The 20,605-nt window shown below is 41.1% G+C and overlaps 1 protein-coding gene across 1 annotated transcript in view; it reads right to left on the bottom strand.

The window, feature by feature from the left end:
* The window catches only part of LOC106088180 (neurogenic protein mastermind), a 347,773-nt gene that overhangs the window by 268,259 nt on the left and 58,909 nt on the right, over positions 1–20,605 (bottom strand). The window lies entirely within an intron of this gene.

Here is a 20,605-nt window from a genome sequence, read left to right as displayed (position 1 = left end):
TATGCGTCAATTATTAAAAATGCAGAGTCTTGAAAGCGATTTAAACGCATTTTTGTTTAAGAAACTAATAAAAAAATTGCGGTTAAGTAACTGGGCTGACGCCCCTGGTCTATACACTCAATGCAATAAAGGACTTAAATCAAGGGCATTCATTGAACAGTAGAGTAGAAATCTGATATGAGCAATAGGGCCTGAATATCTGGCCTTAATTGTAGCGGAATTGCACCGAAAGGAGTAGAATACAAATGTAGTAAAAATAATTAAACCAAATTCCTTGGCGTCCATTTCACCCCACAAAATTGACCTTTGGCGGACATGAAGACCCAAATTTGTTTATTTTAATTGGCTATGGCAGAACATTTGTTCCACTAGCCAAACGCAGAATAGCGTTCCAAGCGCCTTCTGCGTTCATTCTAAAATCTCTGGCACCAAGTTTCGGGATGTCTCTCGCCACTTAATTTTCCATCGGGCTTTTGTTCTTCCCGGTTTGCGTGTAAGACCGTGTTTGTCTCCTAAAGACTTCTTTGCTGGAGCTTCTTCCTCCATTCTGACAACATGACCTAGGCATATTGATGCGTGTCACTATGCTATAGTCTTCATACATCTCATGGTTCATGCGTCACCTATATTCTCCATGAACACCCAACTGGACAACAAAATTCTTTAAAAAAAAAGTAATGTGTCGTAGAGTAGGAAAAACCTGGACCGCCTTCACATCTGGGCAAAAATGGACCTAATTGAAATGTATTTGGGAGAAAAGCATGAATGCGTGCCATCCCACAAAAACCCCAATTTAGACTTTTTGAGACAACATCTTACTTAAATGAAAGTTATTTGGGAGCAAAGTATGAAAAAAAAGGTTACTTTTCATTTGGGTCTAATTTTTTTCCAGACTTCCCGGCGTTTCTGGACAAAATTGGACCCAAATGAAATGAATTCGGGAGTAAAGTACAAATGTGACATACGAGATTGAACCAGCATCTCTGGGGGCCGGACCACCATACAAAAATTAAAGGTATTTTGAAGTACTGGATGGCGAAAGTTTGGATCCTCTAATTCTTTAGAACCTCCAAAACTTACCAGCAGACTGTTTGGGAAAACATGGTAGTCAAATGAATAAAAGTGGTGCTAAAAAACGAATCTGTCAGAAAAATTTGGGCTATTTGTCTGGAAACCTTCTCATCCACAAAAATACCCCAACAGAACAAGAGGATTGATCGAGACCATGTATTACTCGAATTAAAGACACGAGGGAAAGAGTACGAATCTGACCCAAATATCATGGGGCTGAACCCCAAGAAAAAAACATTATTGGAAGAAATTGAGAATGATCGAACATTTAGGGATTCAGGTAGAAGTCTAATAGACTCTGTCAAAAAGATTTCCTAAAAATTTTATGAACATTTTATAAAAATTGTATTTAGTAAAAATTTCAAATTTTCCACTATTTTTTTTTAATTTTGGTGACTTTTTTCAAAATTTCATTTCATACATCTGCGTATTTTAGTCGAGCTGACGGACCAATCGAATGCTATACACAAAGGGAAAGACTAAATGAGTCTTGAAGAGAAGAAGTTGCCAGATTTTCCCAGACTCAGGAGGACACAGATACCGACTATAGCCAGCAAAATATCGATGGCACTATCGATATTTTATTTTTTGTCTGAATATCGATTGATATTATTCCTATCGATACTCTCGGCAAAGTTTAATTTTTGGCAAAATTTAAAAAAATAAGGTGGTTACATGAACCAACTTAGGGGAGTGGTATGAAAAACAATTAAGGATTTTGTAAGTAACACTAACTTAAAAAATTTCTTTTTCGAGGTTACTTTTTAGCACAAAACTCCGTTTACTGGCTAAGGTGTATGTCCATAGGGGCATGGGGCATATTAATATCCGCACCCTCCTTTCAACCTAACCTAACCGTACAAAAATAAGCAATCCGACTCTGAATATATCCTATAAGGTACATTGCGCCTATAGAAACTCGCAACTTCCAACTGATTTTATTAAATTTGGTTTTATTCGGTCTATGCATGGATATAGGTTCCATATAAATCGATCTCCAGATTATTACTTCTCATTTTCGTTTGAAATATAGGTGTGCGATGGGAAATTAACAATAGTATCGATGTTAGCTGTTACAGCGAGATGCATGTACCCCTCAACACTTAAGGGAAGACCAGATTTAACCATCGTTGTATGCAGCTGCCACATGTTTTCCGATTAAAGACATTGCACTCACAAAAGCCGCATTCCCTATCCAGAATTTACGAAGTTTGGAAGAGATCCCTTAAAATTCGTACCAGCAGTTACGGTCAATATCAGAACTTACGCCCTTTTTCTTGAAATTTGAAGCAATGAGACCCTTTGCAGCTTCTTGGCCCCTCGCTTGGCTAAATTCTGCCCTCTTAACGAATATACAGAAACGACAAGAAATGAATTAATTTTGGGTTAAACCCGGCGGTGTTTTCAGTAATTAACTTAAAAAACCTAACTAAAATTGAGGTCACCCTACCAAGAGAATAAAAACCTACCAATTTTGTTAGGAACCTACCAAAAAGGGCAACATTGGTTATTATCATTGCACAAATACTATGAGAAATCCTCTTAACTCCTTAGTCCAGTGGGATGTCAACGAAAGCAAGTTTTTCTGTTCAACATCTCTCCAGATAAGCTCTAGCACCCCCTGTTGTTGTTATAGGGGAACTAGAGCTTGTCTAAAAAGAATATCTGTTCAATATTTTTTCCAAAATAATTTTTAAAAAGTGTTTATTTTTTCCTTACTTTTCCTTCTTACTATCCTGTCAAACTTTAGCTTGAAAAGTACTTAAACAGGTTCATAGGTCACCAGATGATTGAATCTACCTTCAATTTGTTGAGCGCATATGATTAACAGACATCTTTAGTACAACTAATCACCTTACTCGGGCTACCTGAGCGCACCACTAAAACACACGAAAACACCACTGTGTCTATGGTAAATTGTTTTTGTGTTTGCCATTCATTGACTTAGGTTCGTGAATTTTGTTGTTGTTCGTTCGTTCGTTCGTTCGTGTTCACTTCAGTCGTTTGTTTTGAGCTGTAGTCCTCGTTGCAACTTGCAAGTGGCAGCACCAAACAACAACAAAAAACACAATCCAACCAAATAGCAACAACAATGCAAGTGAACGGGTATTGAGCAGGGACAGGCATCGACAACAACAACTACAAGAACATCAGCCTGTAAGAAATATACAACACAATAAAGATCAGTTCAACCTTCAACAATTTGTTTTATTTACCAGATTAAAGTGTCAAGAGACTGTGAACGAGTAACAATTTAGGTAAAAATTGTTCGAGAGAGCCGAATAACGGAATGATGAGAGTATCAATGAAAGAGAGCCTTGGTATCCTATCTGAGAAAACAAGAGCATAGCAAAAGGATTTCAAGGGGCATATTCGTGTTGCTTGGTTGGTTATGAGGGCGTCGATGGCGTTGTTGATGGTAGTGGCAGGCAACCTAAATTGATCGTTGACCTCACGCCATTTAACAAAGAGGGCCAGTCAACATTTATAATAATTACTAAATAATTAAATGAGATCGTGTGTTTTGATTGTAAAATAAGGAAATGAGAAATGTTGAAAAGTGATCACCTTGATCATTACACAGCTAATGTTAATCAGTTTTTCAAAAGGTTACTGCGAATAATTCAGAAGTGACAGCGTTTAAGGAAAATTTTGTTTGTTGGAACAATTTCAGGTGTGGAAAAAAATGTTCCACCTTACGCTGATACCAGATAGACGGTCTTAAAAGTGGATATATTGAAGGAAGAGGAAGTCTTTTTGAGATCATACATAATTGGTTGCTTTTCACTTTTTAAAAAGAGGCAATACCAACCAAATAAAGGGTGATTTCTATTTCTTTTTGGCAACACTGGTTTAATCGCTCACGCACGTTTCGTGTTTTGTTTCACTGTCAAACATTTTCAGTTTGTTCTAAAGTTTAACGATGAATCGTCTTATAAACGAACAAAGCTTCCAAATTATCGACGCGACGAAGCTCATTATCGGCTCAATGGGTACGTATGGCAGAATTGTCGATTTTAGAGTGAAGATCAGCCAAAAGCATTGCAAGAGCTACCAATGCATCCAGAAAAAGTCACAGTTTGGTGCGGTTTATGGGCTGGAGGCATCATTGGACCGTACTTCTTCAAAGATGATGCGAATGATGCAGCCTAGATCATGCGATTTAACTCGTTTAGACTATTTTTTGTTGGGCTATGTTAAATCTCATGTCAATACAGACAAGCCCGCTTCAATTGACGCCGTGAAGATACCCGCCAAAATGTGGGAAAGAGTATGCCAAAATTGAACTAAGGGTTCCGTAGAGCGAATATTATTATAGGTCGATAAATTGATAACAAAAATGTTCCAAGAAGTACATATCCACAAATGGATACTACGAGATAGTGATATCCAAAAAAGCAACGATAACCATATTCTGACGTAGGTGAGGTAAGGTTTAAGTGGCAGTCCGCCGTCAGACAGGGTTCTGGAGTAATTCCTAAAAGAGTGACTGGAAAAAGAAATTCAGCAGGGATTTAAAAGGAAAACTTCGCAACACACAATATGATTGGAGGAAGCTTTATACTCCCTGGAAAACCCTTTCGACGACCATTCTACTGTAATATAGAGCCGGCGAAATATCGATGGCACTATCGAATCCATCGATATTTAACTTTTTGTCTGAATATCGATTGATAGATTTCCTATCGATACTATTCACCAAGGACAATTTTTTGCAAAATTGAACATATATAGACGCCCCGAAGATAAATGTATCCTATAAAACACATTGCGCCTATAGATGGCGCAATTTTCATCCGATTAGGCTAAAATTTTGTACAATTATTCCCCTCATAACTTCAAACTGACTTTATTAAATTTGATTTTATTTGGTCTGTGCATTAATAATGCTCGATCGATCGATCGATCTCCTTCCTATGGTTGATGGGAAATTGACGATATTATCGATGCTATCGATATTTTTCTTAGAAATATCGATTGTTGCGATTATCGATAAAAACAGCAGATAGGAAAAGCTACACGCCCTAGGAGAAGAGCTGGAAAACTATCGATAATCGCACCATTCGATATTTTCGATAATTTTAATAATAAATATCGATAGTTTCGATACTATCGTTAATTTCCCATCACCTATATTTCGAACGCAAATGGGAAGTAAAAATCAGGAGATCGATTTATATAGAAGTAATATCAATGCACAGCAAATAAAACCAAGATAAATAAAGTCAGTTGGAAATCATGAGAGAAATCATTTTATAAAATGTTTGGCTAATCGGATGGAAATTGCGCCCTCTATAGGCGCAATGTATCTTAAAGGATGCATGCAATGTCAGATTGCTTATTTTTTTTTTGTTTAATTTTGCAAAAAATTTAATCCATCGCAAAAATATCCATCGATATTTAGACAAAAAATAAAATGTCGATAGTGCCATCAATATTTGGCCAGCTCTAGTTTGAAATGTAAGTGATGGTAAATAAGCAATATTATCGATATTTATATTTTTAAAAATGTCGATTGTTGCGATTATCTATAGTTTGCCAGCTATAGCGTTACAGCAGATAGGAAAAGCTAAACGCCATAGGAGGTATTTGACTTCAAAGAGATTCATGAAAAGCTTTCAGGGTAAATTACCTAGCAACCTCATAAAATTATGTCAATAAAATAAAAGTGGAAAACTTTAAAATATTGATTTTTCTTCTTCGGAAAACGGAAGGTCTCTAAAGGACATCGTAACAGACCTGCCAGTTAAACTGTCTTCAAACTAAGGACATCGTAACGGACCTGTCACTTGAATTTTTATGAAACATGATAACATGTTTGTTCACAATGTCGCTTAAAATGTCATGCACGACAACTATATGAACGATTTGTGTGGGCTATCGCCCATAAGAGCGATTAAACATGGTCATGTACCCTTCATTTAAGACGTCTTGACGACGCGGCCTACTGGGTACGTTTAGGACAGAGTGACAGTATAATAAACAATAGCGAAAGACCAAAGCTCCTAGTGGCTATCGTGCCACGACCTCCGTACCTGTATACCGAACACGCTTTCAACTCGACAAACGATTCACTCAGCATCTCAATTGCAAAATTCGTTGAATATCCAGATTTTCGTCCAAGTGATCTGTACTTTTGATCTAAGAGGTTACTATAAATGTCGGGTCCTCTATAGGCGCAATGCATCTTGTAGGATACATTTAGTGTCGCATCACATTTTTTTGTTCAATTTTGCAAAAAACTTAATATTTACCGATAACATCGATAGGAAAAGTATCAATCGATATTCAGACAAAAAAGAAAATATCGATAGTTTCGTTAGTGCCATCGATATTTTACAAGGTCTAGCATTGGATCCACACTATGTATATCCACGCAATCGTGGATGTACCTACGCCGGAGCTTATGGCACCCCAGCCCCCCCCCCCCCCCCCCCCCCTTTGGGAACCATCCTGTTCCTTCAACAAATCTTAGGAGACCAAGTTCACCCAGACCTGGACAAGAGCCCAGCAAGTGCTCCATAGTCTCCTCTTCATCCTCATCGAGGCAACTACTACAGAAGTCATTGTGCGGTATCCCCATACGCGCCGCCATGCGGCCTATGGAACAGTGTCCGGTTATAACCCCTGTCAAGGTACTCATCGACATTTTATCGGACGCCAGCAACTCCCTCGTCCTCTTCCGGTCGATGACGGGCCATAACGCCTTTGCAGTCCGACAACCATCCACCTAGTCCCCCTCGCCGACGCCATGGCCATCCTCTCTACTGTGTTCAGTAGCTCGACAAATGACCGATGACTGGTTATAGCTGGCATATTGTCGATGACACTATCGATATTTAATTGTATGACTAAATATCGATTGATATTTATACCATACCACTGCAAAAGTTAAATTTTTTACAATATTAAACAAAAATAAGCAATCCGACACTAAGTAAGGATGCATTCAGTGTCGGATACATTGCGTCTGTAGAGGGCGCAATTATCACGATTAGGCTAACATTTTGTACAATGACTTCTATCATGACTTCCAACTGACTTCATTAGTTTTATTGACAATGCTTATATATAAATCGATCTCCAGATTTTTACTTCTCACTTTCGTTTGGAATATAGGTGATGGGAATTTAACGATAAAATCGATAGTATCGATATTTATTATTAAAACTATCAAAAATATCGAATGTTGCAATTTTCGATAGTTTGCCAGCTCTATGACTGGTCCGCTCGGCGCAGACGAACCACCCCTGGTGCACTCGTCCGACCTCTCTTTCCCTGGAATGCTCTCCCGGAGACTACCCGGGCCTATAGAGGGCGCCGACTTGACTAAAATTTTATACAATGGTTTCTCTCATGACTTCCAACTGACTTTATTCAATTTGGTTTCGCTCGATCAATGTAAATCGATTTCCTGATTTTTACCTCTTATTTTCGTTTCAAATATAGGTGTTAGGAAATTAACGATAGTATCGATATTTAAGATAAAAAATATCGAATGTGGCGGATATCGATTTTTTGCCAGGTCTGTTCCATACGCTACACTGCCAAAGGTTTGATTATGGCAGATTCGTCCACGACTATTAGGCAAGATTTAGCTTTATGATATGGGACATCCTTTTTATAGACGAGTTCGACTGATGCCCAGCTTAGCGATATGTCTTCGAAAAGTTCAACTTGGCGGACCACCTCACAAAGATCGCTTGCGTACGTAAGGGGGAAATGACCGCAACACATTTTGTCTGATGTTCTCGCCGGGATTCGAACCCAGGTGTTCAGCGTCATAGGCATACATGTTAAACAACTGCACCACGGTGGTCCCCCACTGGACATTACTTAGGATAAAATGCCATAACTCCTTATGGCTACTAAAGTCTCTTAGTACGAGGCGATTGTGGACAGATAAGAGGCTATTGATGTCGGGCTTATAATCTGGGGACAACTACCCGGCTGTTCCAGACTTGACTGCCTAACCTCATAGAACAGCTATTATCTGATATAGGTTTTCATCGGGTCAATTCGTTACATAGAATCGGCTGTCAAGGCTTTGAATTCGGGCATACCGTACAGGTTAGGTAAGGTTAAAAAAAGGATGCGGATATTTTAAACCCGGATACCTTTAAACCTGGCCACAACTACCAGGATGTTTCAGACTTGACTGCTTCCCCCATAAAACCACCATTATCTGATATAGATTTTCACCGGGTTAATTCGTTGCATAGAATCGGCTGTCAAGGCTTTGAATTTGGGCATACCCTACAGGTTAGGTAAGGTTCAAAAGAGAATGCGAGTATTAATCCGCCCCATGCCACTATGGTTATAAAGGGTGATTTTTTTGAGGTTAGGATTTTCATGCATTAGTATTTGACAGATCACGTGGGATTTCAGACATGGTGTCAAAGAGAAAGATGCTCAGTATGCTTTGACATTTCATCATGAATAGACTTACTAACGAGCAACGCTTGCAAATCATTGAATTTTATTACCAAAATCAGTGTTCGGTTCGAAATGTGTTCATTCACCGTAACGTTGCGTCCAACAGCATCTTTGAAAAAATACGGTCCAATGATTCCACCAGCGTACAAACCACACCAAACAGTGCATTTTTCGGGATGCATGGGCAGTTCTTGAACGGCTTCTGGTTGCTCTTCACTCCAAATGCGGCAATTTTGCTTATTTACGTAGCCATTCAACCAGAAATGAACTGATTTTGGTAATAAAATTCAACGAACACTGATTTTGGTAATAAAATTCAATGATTTGCAAGCGTTGCTCGTTAGTAAGTCTATTCATGATGAAATGTCAAAGCATACTGAGCATCTTTCTCTTTGACACCATGTCTGAAATCCCACGTGATCTGTCAAATACTAATGCATGAAAATCCTAACCTCAAAAAAATCACCCTTTACACCTAAGCCAGTAATCGGCATGTTGTGCGCTCTTTGACTGAGAGTTTTTACGTCCTTAACCTTCCTCAAAATTGCATTGGCAACGCCTATGCTCTGTTGTTGAAATAGGAAATAGTTGCCTCCATGGGTATCTTTGGGGCGAAATGCCGGGCTTATAACCTGGGATGTTCCAGACTTGACTGCTTACCCCCATAGAACAGCCATCATCTGATGTAGGTTTCCATCGGGCCAATTCGTTGCATAGAACCGGCTGTCAAGGCTTTGAATTGGGACAAACCGTATAGGTTAGGTTAGGTTGGAAAGAGGATGCGGATATCAATCCGCCCCATGACACTATGAGCATACACCTAAGAGAGCAATCGGCTTGTTTTGCGCTCTAAATTGCAAACCGAACAACTCTTCTGGAAATATGGCAAAAGTTCTATGACTGACCGATACTACATACCTAACCTTCCTCAAACTTGCATTGGCAACGCATATGTCTCTGTTGATTAAAATAGGAAATAGTTGGTCCTCCTAAATCCTGACTACGGCCATTTTACGCTTTTAGGGCACTTCATCCCAAAGAAACCCATGGGATGAAGTGCCCTGAAATCGCAAAATGGCCTTTGTCAGGATTTAGGAGGTTGGAAATGCGTGCTTTAAACATCCACCTATAACACGGTAATTTTTAGAGGCTAACAGGTCAGTGCATTGCTGTCGCTCTGAGGAAAATGTCATCGCCCAGCGCTTATAAGACGCCCAACCCTCAGACACTGGTGTTGAAGCATTTTCTAAGTGTCCAAAAGCAGCATACAACAACCCTGAGCTCCGTACTTTCCTTTGTTTAGAGAAACTTTCAATCACAAAGTATAACTCCCACCCCCACCCTTTCAATGCCTGCGGTGGATATCATTTCACCAACAAATTTAATATTTTTTCCCAATTATTATCGGCCAGTTTCAATTACAACCAGCTCAAAGGGTGGCTGACATGGCTCTGTTGTCTGTTGATTTTCTGGTTTAAGGGAGTAAATTAAAAACCTTCGGGGAATCCTTATAATGATGGCAAGTCTGTCTGCCTGCCACCCCAAGAGAGAGACAAAGAGAGAGAGAGAGTGCACACGAGTGCTGGGGAGATTGACATTCCACACACGCTGGCAACTCGTGTTGGGCAAACAGTCATAGAGTTAAAGTGGCAACGTATATCTCAGATTGGAATCTGACGAGATATGTGTTTCAGTGAATTAACTTCCATTTGTTTGCGTCCTTAGATTTTATGGGATTCTCTTGAAATGCATGGCACGGTGATGATGACGATGATGATGGATGTGGCTTCAGGGGTGCGCTACAAACATTTGAGGGTTGCTAAAAGTCATTGCCTCCTTGTAGCTGATGGCATGACGTTCAAAAAAAAAAATTTAACAAATTGTCATCAGAAGAAGCGTTGAAGGCATACCATATTCACATTCAACATTCATATGGTAGCTAGGACAACCGGTAAACAACTGACTGAATGGATGGACATGCAGTGTTTGGTTTGTGCCATATTTATGGTGGATGAGCTGCCAACCATTAAAACAACTCAACGTCTGCTGCCTGCCTGCCTGCCTGCCTGCCTGCCTGCTTTCCGTTTGGGTTTGCAACCAAACACAGCCAGCCGTTAGTTGTTAAGTCGCGCCAACAGCGAGCGGCTGCAAACTTCTTTGCACGTACGAACAAACCTAAACAACGTATTGTAATAGGCGCCCAGCAAAATGCAGGAGCGACCGACAATTTCTTTTCTCGTCTGTTGTGGTTGTGCACTAAACCATAGCCTCATTGTGATGGTCCGCTTCTAGTTTGACCAACCGATGTGGGTTAAAATAGCTGAGAGCAAGCAGACGAAAGCGAGTGAACCTTAGCCCAGACCAGAGCTACTACCAACTACATACCTAACTAACCTATGGGCATGCACAATGAGATGATGACGACTATGATGATAATGTACAGACAAGAAACCTAAAACAAGTTTTCTGTGCATTACACTCAAAGAAAAATTCTGCTGAAGAGACGTATTGGAGATTTTTTTTTTTTGAAAAGCAAGGCTTGGATGACAGCATTTAAAGCAATTCCTTTTTAACGCCGAGTCCGAACGGCGAGCCGCAGTGCGACACATCTATTAGTTAGAGCTGGCAACATATCGATGGCACTATCGATTAAACAAAAATAAGCAATCCGACACTGAATGTGTCCTTTAAGATGCATTGCGCCTATAGAGGGAGCAATTTTCATCCGATTAGGCTAACATTTTTATACCCTCCATCATAGGATGGAGGTATACTAATTTCGTCATTTTGTTTGTAACACTTCGAAATGTGCGTCTGAGACCCCATGAAGTATATATATTCTTGATTGTCATGTCATTTTAAGTCTATCTTATCACGTCCGTCCGTCCGTCCGTCTGTCTGTCGAAAGCACGTTAACTTTCGAAGGAGTAACGCTAGGCGCTTGAAATTTTGCGCAAACACTTTTTATTAGTGTATGTAGGTCGGTTGGGATTGTAAATGGACCAAATCGGTCCGTGTTTTGCCATATAAACCGATCTTGGGTCTTGACTTCTTGAGCCTCTAGAGGGCGAAATTCTCGTCCGATTTGACTGAAATTTTGCACGTGGTGTTTTGGTATCACTTACAAGAACTGCGCTAAGTATGGTTCAAATCGATCTATGTTTTGATATAGCTGCCATTTAAACCGATCTTGGGTCTTGACTTCATGAGCCTCTAGAGGGCGCAATTCTCGTCCAATTTGACTGAAATTTTGCACGTAGTGTTTAGGTCTCACTTCTAACAACTGTGTTAAGTATGATTCAAATCGGTTCATAATCTGGTACAGCTGTCATATAAACCGATCTTGGATCTTGACTTCTTGAGCCAATAGAGCGCGCAATTCTCATTCGATTTGGCTGAAATTATGCATGAGGTGTATTGTTATGACTTCGAATAACTGTGCTAGGTATGGTGCAAATCGGTACATAACCGGATATAGCTGCCATATAAACCGATCTGGGATCTTGAGTTCTTGAGCCTCTAGAGGGCGCAATTCTCATCCGATTTGGCAGAAATTTTGTACAACGGCTTCTCTCATGACCTTCAATATACGTGTCTAATATGGTCTGAATCGATCAATAGCATGATAAAGCTCCCATATAAACCGATCTCCCGTTTTTTCTTCTTGATATTTATCGATATTGATATTTATTATTAAAACTGGAAAATCGAATGTTACGATTATCGATAGTTTGCCAACTTTACTATGAGGAGATTTTTTTCAGGGCTGCCACACCATTTTGTCGAAAGGCATAGTTCCTCACAAATGTCGATAGCACTAGGAGGGGATAACCACTGCTGAAAAGTTTTCTATGTTCCCGCCAGAATTCGAACCCAGGCGTTCAGTGTCATAAGCGAACATGCTAATTTCTGCACCAACTTCGCCAAAAAACTTCGATATAACAAGCACCAACATTTAAAGACTTCGATATATCAAGTGCCACGAGACCTAGTATAGACCTCGACTCAGATAGGTCAAGAACATTCCATTAAGAAACATCAACCAAACGACGAGCTGACAAGTAATCCCTCTTACCTATAGTGAAGATGTTTAGTAAGGCTGAAAACCGCACAAATGTTGTCTGCATAATTGAGGTCTCATCAGTATTCCAACCTTGGTGTCAAGTGTCGCAGGCAGACATGCTAACCCATACGCCATGACGGCTCCTCATATAGACCCCATATAAACCTCAAAAATTTGCCCTCGAGTATTTCATTAAGCAACAGGGGATACTTCCCTCTGATTAATGACTGCGGGCCGATAAAGGACCTCTAGGCGAGTTCAAAAAGAGTGCCGCTTAGCAACTCAACTTGGTAGAGAAGCTTTACGTTAGGTTAAGGTTAGGTTAAAGTGGCAGCCTCCCATCATCCATTGTGAGACCACAGGAACAGAAGAAGATGCCTTCTAGTTCCTACCGTTGAATCAACCAACAACTTGCTAATGTTCACACCCGCTAAATCGGACAGGTTCTCAAAGAAATGAGAACCTAAAGTGGAACACCTTCTGACGGCAAGTGCGGGACACACACATAGAAGGTGTTCTATAGTCTCTTCTTCTTCGACGTCCTCACAGCTTCTACAAAAGTCGTTACTGGCAACCTTCAGTCTGTCATCATGTTTTCCGATTAGACAGTGACCTTTCATAACGGACATAATGACTAAAAGGACAGTTCTAACCAGTGACAGCAAATCGGTAGACCTCTTCAAGTCTAGATTAGGCCACATAATTTTGGAATGCTCACAGCCCCCTCTTTGTGACCATCTACCATTCGTTGTCCTGGTACTAAAAACTTTGCTTACATGCCGCTACAGTCACATACAGAGATTCCAGTTTCCCTGGAGTGTGTAAGGCAAGCTCGTCCACTTTATAATGCCCTGGAATATCTCTGTGGCCCGGCACCCAGAACAGGAGAATTTTGAACTGTTCAGTCTCTATAATTCTTCATGTCGCCAGCAATAGAAAGCCAATAACCACCGCTGAAATATTTATTTAATGTTCTCGCTGGGATTTGAACCCAGGCGTTCAGCTTTACGGTACACATCAGTCCAAGCGAAAAAAGAAGTCAAAGGGAAATCTGCACACAAAGAAAGAAGGAAACTAGGCGGACGAGCAGGAGCTCTCAAAGGCGATAGCTTGCCCCAGCTCAACACTTTAGTCTTTAATAGATGTTCAGAATGACGAGAGGGCTAAATGCCTAAATGGAGTTCAGGTCCAGAAAGTGAAGCCCCAAACTCTCGTCAATTTCACTTTAACGATGAATTTCCTCCGTTAGCTGGGATAAGGCTCGCGGGGGGAAATATGTCACTGGAATTTAGAAATTCAGAGGAAGAGAAAAGCGCTGGAAGTCGTCACGGGATGACTGTGGGCACCACTCAGATTGGATCTCTACGCTCCGATTTGTATGGTGTGCACTGTCATCATGAGAAGCGCCTGCTGAGAGCGTCCCCAGGTTGCGTATAGCGAGACGCTTCGTGTATGGAGTAGCTGCAATTGCAGTCGCGGACAATCATCGATATCGAGTAGGGAAGTCTCAGTGCGATGCCGGGCGGCACCGGCTCTTCTGTTATGTTGGAAATCATAACAGAACCCCTCGTGCGAAATATCAGGCAATTAGAATAAGAATAGCGCCCTCTATAGGCTTAAGAAGTCAAGTTTCAAGATCGGTTTATATGGCAGCTATATCAGGTAATGGACTGATTTCCACCAAACACAGGAACAGTGGTTGAAAATCATAACAAAATCCCTCTTGCGAAATTTCAGCCAAATCGGATAAAAAAAATGCGCCCTCTAGTGGCTTAAAAAGTCAAGATCCAACATCGGTTTTTATGGACCGATATGGCCCTACAATCCCAGCCGACCTACACTAATGAGATGTATGTGTGGAAAATTTCAAGCACCTAGCTTTACTCCTTCGAAAGTTAGCGTGCTTTCGACAGACGGGCATGGCTGTTCTATTGGGTTGCCCAAAAAGTAATTGCGGATTTTTCATATAGTCCGCGTTGACAAATTTTTTCACAGCTTGTGACTCTGTAATTGCATTCTTTCCTCTGTCAGTTATCAGCTGTTACTTTTAGCTTGCTTTAGAAAAAAGTGTAAAAAATGTATATTTGATTAAAGTTCATTCTAAGTTTTATTAAAAATGCATTTGCTTTCTTTTAAAAAATCCGCAATTACTTGTTGGGCAACCCAATATATATTAAGGAGCTATATTTCAAGGAGTCAGGACAATCAGTATACCCCCATCCTATGGTGGAGGATATAAAAATAATCTATTTTCAAAGCATGTCTAAAATAAAGCCTCCAATCCTGTTATCATAGACTCATTTGTTTGGTATAGAATTCTCTCTCAATTAAGTTCTTTGGAGTGTTTTTTTTTTTTGAGTGTAAAACACCACCTCACACATTGAGCCGAAGCACATCTTCTCAGAGTTTTTGTTTTGCAATAGCCATAACTAGAGCTCTTCGTAGTGCGCACGTTCTTAATTGTTGTTATTCGGCTGTTCTCCTCTACTTCTCTTTGTAGATATTGTTCTAGTCTAAGACTATGTTGTTGTTGTTGGCTGCAATGTAGTGCAGCAGCAGCAGCAGCAGCTGTGTTGGTTGGCTTAACTGCTGCTTCTTCTTCTTCTTCGACATCATCATTGCTAGTGCTTAGAAATTAGAAAACGTCATTTTCATTGGGCAAATGGCAGAACATCAACATACCACACCACACCACACAGTCAGATGTGGCTGATGTGCGGTAGACGAGGGAGGACTACTATAAGCAATGCTACTGAAGCCGTTGAAGATTAGAAATAGTCACTTGGCAATGTTGTTGTTTTGAATTTGATTTTGTTTTATTTCGACTGGGAGTCGAGGTTTTTCAGCTGGTCGACAATGGACGTGTCGAGTGTCGACATGGTTTGGCTATTACCGTGAATTGTCTTTATTGTGAGGCAGCATTGAGTTTGTTTGTTCGGTTGCTTGTCGATAGTCAGCCCGTCACTCATCGTCTTGTTGTTCCTAGAGAGGTTGGCTGGCTTGCCTCTTTGTGCCATGATGCCATGACATGCCATGCAATGCGTTGCTTCGTCACAGAAAACAGAACCAACAAAGCAGCCAAAGAGTTTGCCATAATTGTTAGCTGCTCCTCTTACGAAGGTGTGATGGTGAGGCTGAAAAAGAAGCTGAAGTACAAGAAGAAGAAGAAGAAGAGGAGACACAAAAAAAAAGCGTATAGCAGCAGTTGGCCGTTAACAACTGAGAGCCAAGTATTTTACATTGAACAACAAACAGTTCATACAAAATGGTCTGAAAGGTGAAAAGAACGCACTGAGTACTGGTGTACTGGTGTACGTACTACGACTTTAGTGTCACGATATTCTTGGTTACCAACTGGCTATGCTATAAATATATGTATGTACATAAGCATGTAAGTACATGCGTGTGTATGTACATCTGTATGCTCAAAACCCATGACGTTTAAAAGTTCAATGCTTATATACCACAAGTTCATTCGATCCTTTGGTTAGAAAAAGACGAATATGTAACCCAATGGACAGGAATGCCAAGAAGATATCATTTATAGTAAAATGTCAAGGAGACTAGCATAGAAAGATTATTTAAGGTACTACCAGCTTAGTTGGGCGATATCAAATACTCAAGTTTGAAAGTTCTTCCAGGCAGAATTGACTCTTGTGAAACGCATGTGTCTTTAATAAAAAAATTTTACAAATTTTGGGAGATTTCCCAAATTGGAAATGAACCAGCAGGTGTGGAGACCATATACTCTCTATCGAGTCCTCGGTGGGAACCATGCCGTTCTATCGGGACCCTAAAGTCCTGGCGATGTATTGGAGAAGAGACCCCTCGAATACAAATTTTGGGAGATTTCCCAAATCGGAAATGAATCGGCTCATGTGGAGACCATATGCTATCTATCTGACGATGTATAAGATAGGACCCCCTAAGAAAGTTTCAAGATCTTTCAGATCGGTAAAGAATTACCTTGTGTGAAGAGTTTGTGTCATCTCTCGAGTCCTCTGTGGGAACCATGCCGTCGTGTCACTGTATTTTAGGAAACTCCTAAAATCTGGGCATAATTGAAGAATGGATAGAGATGTGCGATGAGTAAATACCCAAAAGTTAATTACCAGGTAAGTTGGGTAAATATCCGGGTATTTACCCGGTAAGTTGCGTAAATATCCGGGTATTTACCCGGTAAGGTGGGTAAATATCCGGATATTTACCCATATATACCCAAAAACTGGAAATTTATAAATTGCAGATATCTTAGGTGTAAAAAATTTTTCCAAACAATCTGTGATGATTCCTTATTCTTTGTATATAAACCTAACCTTCTGATCTCATAAAATCGGAACCTTCTGATCTCATAAATTCGGAATCGGATCTCATAAAATCGGAATTAAGTTATATATAGACGCCATATAGACCGATCTCCAGACTTAAAGTCTTGAGGCAATAAATTGGTCACTGCTCCTCCGATTTAGATGAAATTTGGCACAGTGAGTTCTGGTAGACACCTTCGCATTTCTGTGAAGTGTGGTCCAGATCGGAATATATTTGGATATGGCTTCCCTATAGGTCGACCGCCCAATCTCCCGATATAGGGTATAAAGGCCATGAAAGATCCATATATATTACCCGATTTCGATGAAGCCCACCTCAGACTTTAGATAGCTTAGAGAAGAAAAGAGATGTTCAACCATAATTTGAGACCATTGGTCATTGGCACTGCAGATGCTCGACCTTATTTACACAGTCCCTGCAGAAATTCTCCTCGTCTCGAGCGCTTCGCTATGTCAGAGACCAGACATTGCAGTGGCCGTTCAGAACTCTTACCAACAATCGAAGGTCGCGCTTACTCAGACAATAGACGTTCTCGTTCTCGAGAACATAAACCATAGAGCCTTGGTCAACCTGATCCTGCCAACGCCAAATTTGCGCATACGCCGTATTTGGCACTCACCTTCCCAAACAGCCAGCACAGAGGGAAGGATCACCATCGCAAAATCCATGCGCGATCCAGACCTGACAAGCACGTCAACCGCCTCGCTTCCCGCCACCCCTTTATGGCCCGGAACCCAGCACAATCTGACAGCAATCCCCAAACGTTCGAGACGCTCCTTGCATCTCTCGACAAGCCTTGACCTCATAAGACACGCTACTACTATCCGTAACCGTACTATCAATACCGTATGGTATAGAAATGAGCAGGTTTGGTATCAACTTTTCTCTGGATGTATCCAGGTGCCCCCATCCAGCCTGAATCCATCCATAACAATAGAGAAACCCAAGAAGGGCGCGAAGCCCCCTCTCAGGAAAGACAACCTCTAGGCCACCATCGAAGAAAGATCCGTCCGGCACAAAGATCCTTCAACAACAAACGAATGCCCGAAGTACGACGAGCGCCAAGTCTTAGGGCCCCCTTAATCAGAGGGCAATCATCAACGCCGCGCAATCCACGTACAAATGTAAAGGTTTTAGATCAAGGGTAGCATTCAGTGCTGCGCTTGGAGCACTCCTCCGCGCCCCCCATATCTGCATAGGTACAGTACCCTGTTCATTTTCTATCATACCGCGTAGACCCCCAACATGAGTAGAACGTTTCTTCTTCAGTTCAATCTCTGAATAGCACCCAGCTATTTAGCCTCCCGAGAGAACGACAGGTCCTCTCCATCCAGGATCGGTCCCCTGAACTCGCCATACCTTCTCGTCCAATTGAACAACACCAGCTCCGTCTTTCTGGGGTGGTTTATCCCAGCCCATTGATTCTTGCCCATATAGACAGCGCCCTGAGGGTGATCCATGCCAGGCGAGACGAAGCAACCGCCAATGAAAATGTCATCGTCATCGGCATAGGAAACCAACTTCACCCTTTCCTCCTCGAAGGACCTGAGAAACCCATTAATAACCAAAAGCCACAAGAGTTGGGATAAAACTCACTGTGATGTCCCTCTGCTCACAATCTTCCTCAACGATCCCTCAGCCAGTGAAACACTTGATTATTCTGCCCTTTAACAACAAATTGACATAGGACAAAGGATTACTTTCTCAGGCACCGCATTTTAAGTTATCCCCCCTCCTATGTTGGGGTAATTGATCATTATTTCATTTTAAAATCCCTATACACCTGTCAATATTAGCTTTGCACCAAAAACCTTTTATCCAGCTATGGACAGTTTTAGTTAGGCTTAACATAAAAGTTGAAAAAATATTTTTTCAATGCCATTGTGGCCATTTCACTACATTTTCCCCTAGATTTTTATCCCGATTTGCTGCAGCATCTGTTTTATCTGTGAAATGAATTATGGCAAAATGTTGCAGCACATTGTCACATTGCAGCTGAGAGCATCCCACCACCATCAAAGGGCCACCAATAAATCAGAGTGCATTCAAAGGATATGAGTTACTAAGCTCTTAACATGCTAATCCTGTGACAATCTCTACTTTTAGCACCACTTACCCAATAATTGTCGGTGGATGAAGCACCGAAGTGAGAAATCAAAACGCAACAAATAAACTCAAATCCATACCAAAACCTACCACCACATACAATGTTGTTTGGCTTTAAAGGGTAAAGCAACAACTGAAAATACACCACCCCTTAAATGCAGACCCCAAAATCAATCTAAGGCACTTGCAGCGCAATTACAACGTAATAAAATATAAACAATGTCACTCAGCCAAACGCCTTCCTCTCACCAATCTTCTTTAAATAACCTAAGGGGGTGTTGATGGGTAGACTGCACAAAACCCCATACAACCGAATTGAACACCCACAAAACAACGTAAAATATTGGCTTGTGTGGCTGATTCATTGTGCTGGTGTGGTGAGTGAGAAAGAGAGAGAGCAACAAGAGGGAGGTAGGTTGCTAAGAGGTGAGTATTGCAATCATAGAGTTCATGAAGAATATTATTTGAATGTGAGTACATACAGAGTTGGGGTATGTAAAGAGATAGAGAGAGAGCGAGAGCTGCGAGAACTTCATGTTGGGAGCAACAACTGTTTATTGTATGGCGTTGTTTAAAAATAAATCATAACAAAGGCATTTCCCCCAAAGGCCCCAACACTCAAACATTTTCTGAGTAAAAAAACTATTACTCTCTTTTTTCCTCTCTCCCGAGTACCATTATCTCAGTATGCGCTCCATTTATTTGCTTAGTGTATTTCACATTTGTGTTTGTTCGAAACCCACTTGGCTCTTTTTATCTTTGTAGCTTTCAATGAACACGGCGGCATGTGTTAACAGCAACACTGGTGTTGAAATTTCTGAAAGCCTGGTGAAATGCTTGCTCGTGTTCAGACGCGAATTTAACGTGATGCTCGCACGTAAATTACCCGTTGTTAAGCGGTGTTGTTCACTCGCAACCACTACTGCTTGCTGCTGCTGTTGGCGGTGCTTCTTGCACGGGTTTGTTGTTTAAACAAGCCAGCAAAAAGGGAACGAACAGAGAATCAAACGCTCGCTCGCTCGTCAAGCGCACACCCAGCACGCCGTGCAAGTGGGGCCAGCCAGCCAGCCAGCAGCTGACTTGATGATTTGACTGACTGTCTGTCGGCTGCCTGCGATTGAGTTTGGCTACTTAATGGCAAATATCTCTCCTCTGGTGGATTATGCGCTTTACGTGCTAAATTGTATAAATTTGGAATTGTGCTCGCAACTCAGCACAAGCACCACATGTATACACATGTGAGTGCTCCCAGACTCGCATGTCTGTCCATCCCCACACAAACTGTTTGGCTACACCTGACACCGGGGCTACTCCAACAACAGCAGCTGGTCGTATGAACCCAATACACCATACACACAACGTGTGTGTGGTGTGTCGTGTCGTCACCAGACGTAAATCCATAAACGGTTGCACTTTTACAATGAGAAATGAATAAAAGAGTACAAGAGAGAGAGAGAGAGACAGTGCTCATCCCCACATACTTCAACTCTTTTTTTTTTGTGCCCACTACCGGTACCAACCACACAAGAGCCAAATCAAACAATAAAGCGAATTAATTTGTTGTTGTTAGGTGAGGATTTTGTAGCTTAAACAAATGGG

Source organism: Stomoxys calcitrans, chromosome 5 (genome assembly GCF_963082655.1).
Source record: "Stomoxys calcitrans chromosome 5, idStoCalc2.1, whole genome shotgun sequence".
In the NCBI taxonomy this organism is placed as follows: domain Eukaryota; kingdom Metazoa; phylum Arthropoda; class Insecta; order Diptera; family Muscidae; genus Stomoxys; species Stomoxys calcitrans.
Note: the sequence above shows the minus strand (reverse complement) of the source record. Positions and strands in the feature narration are given on the sequence as shown.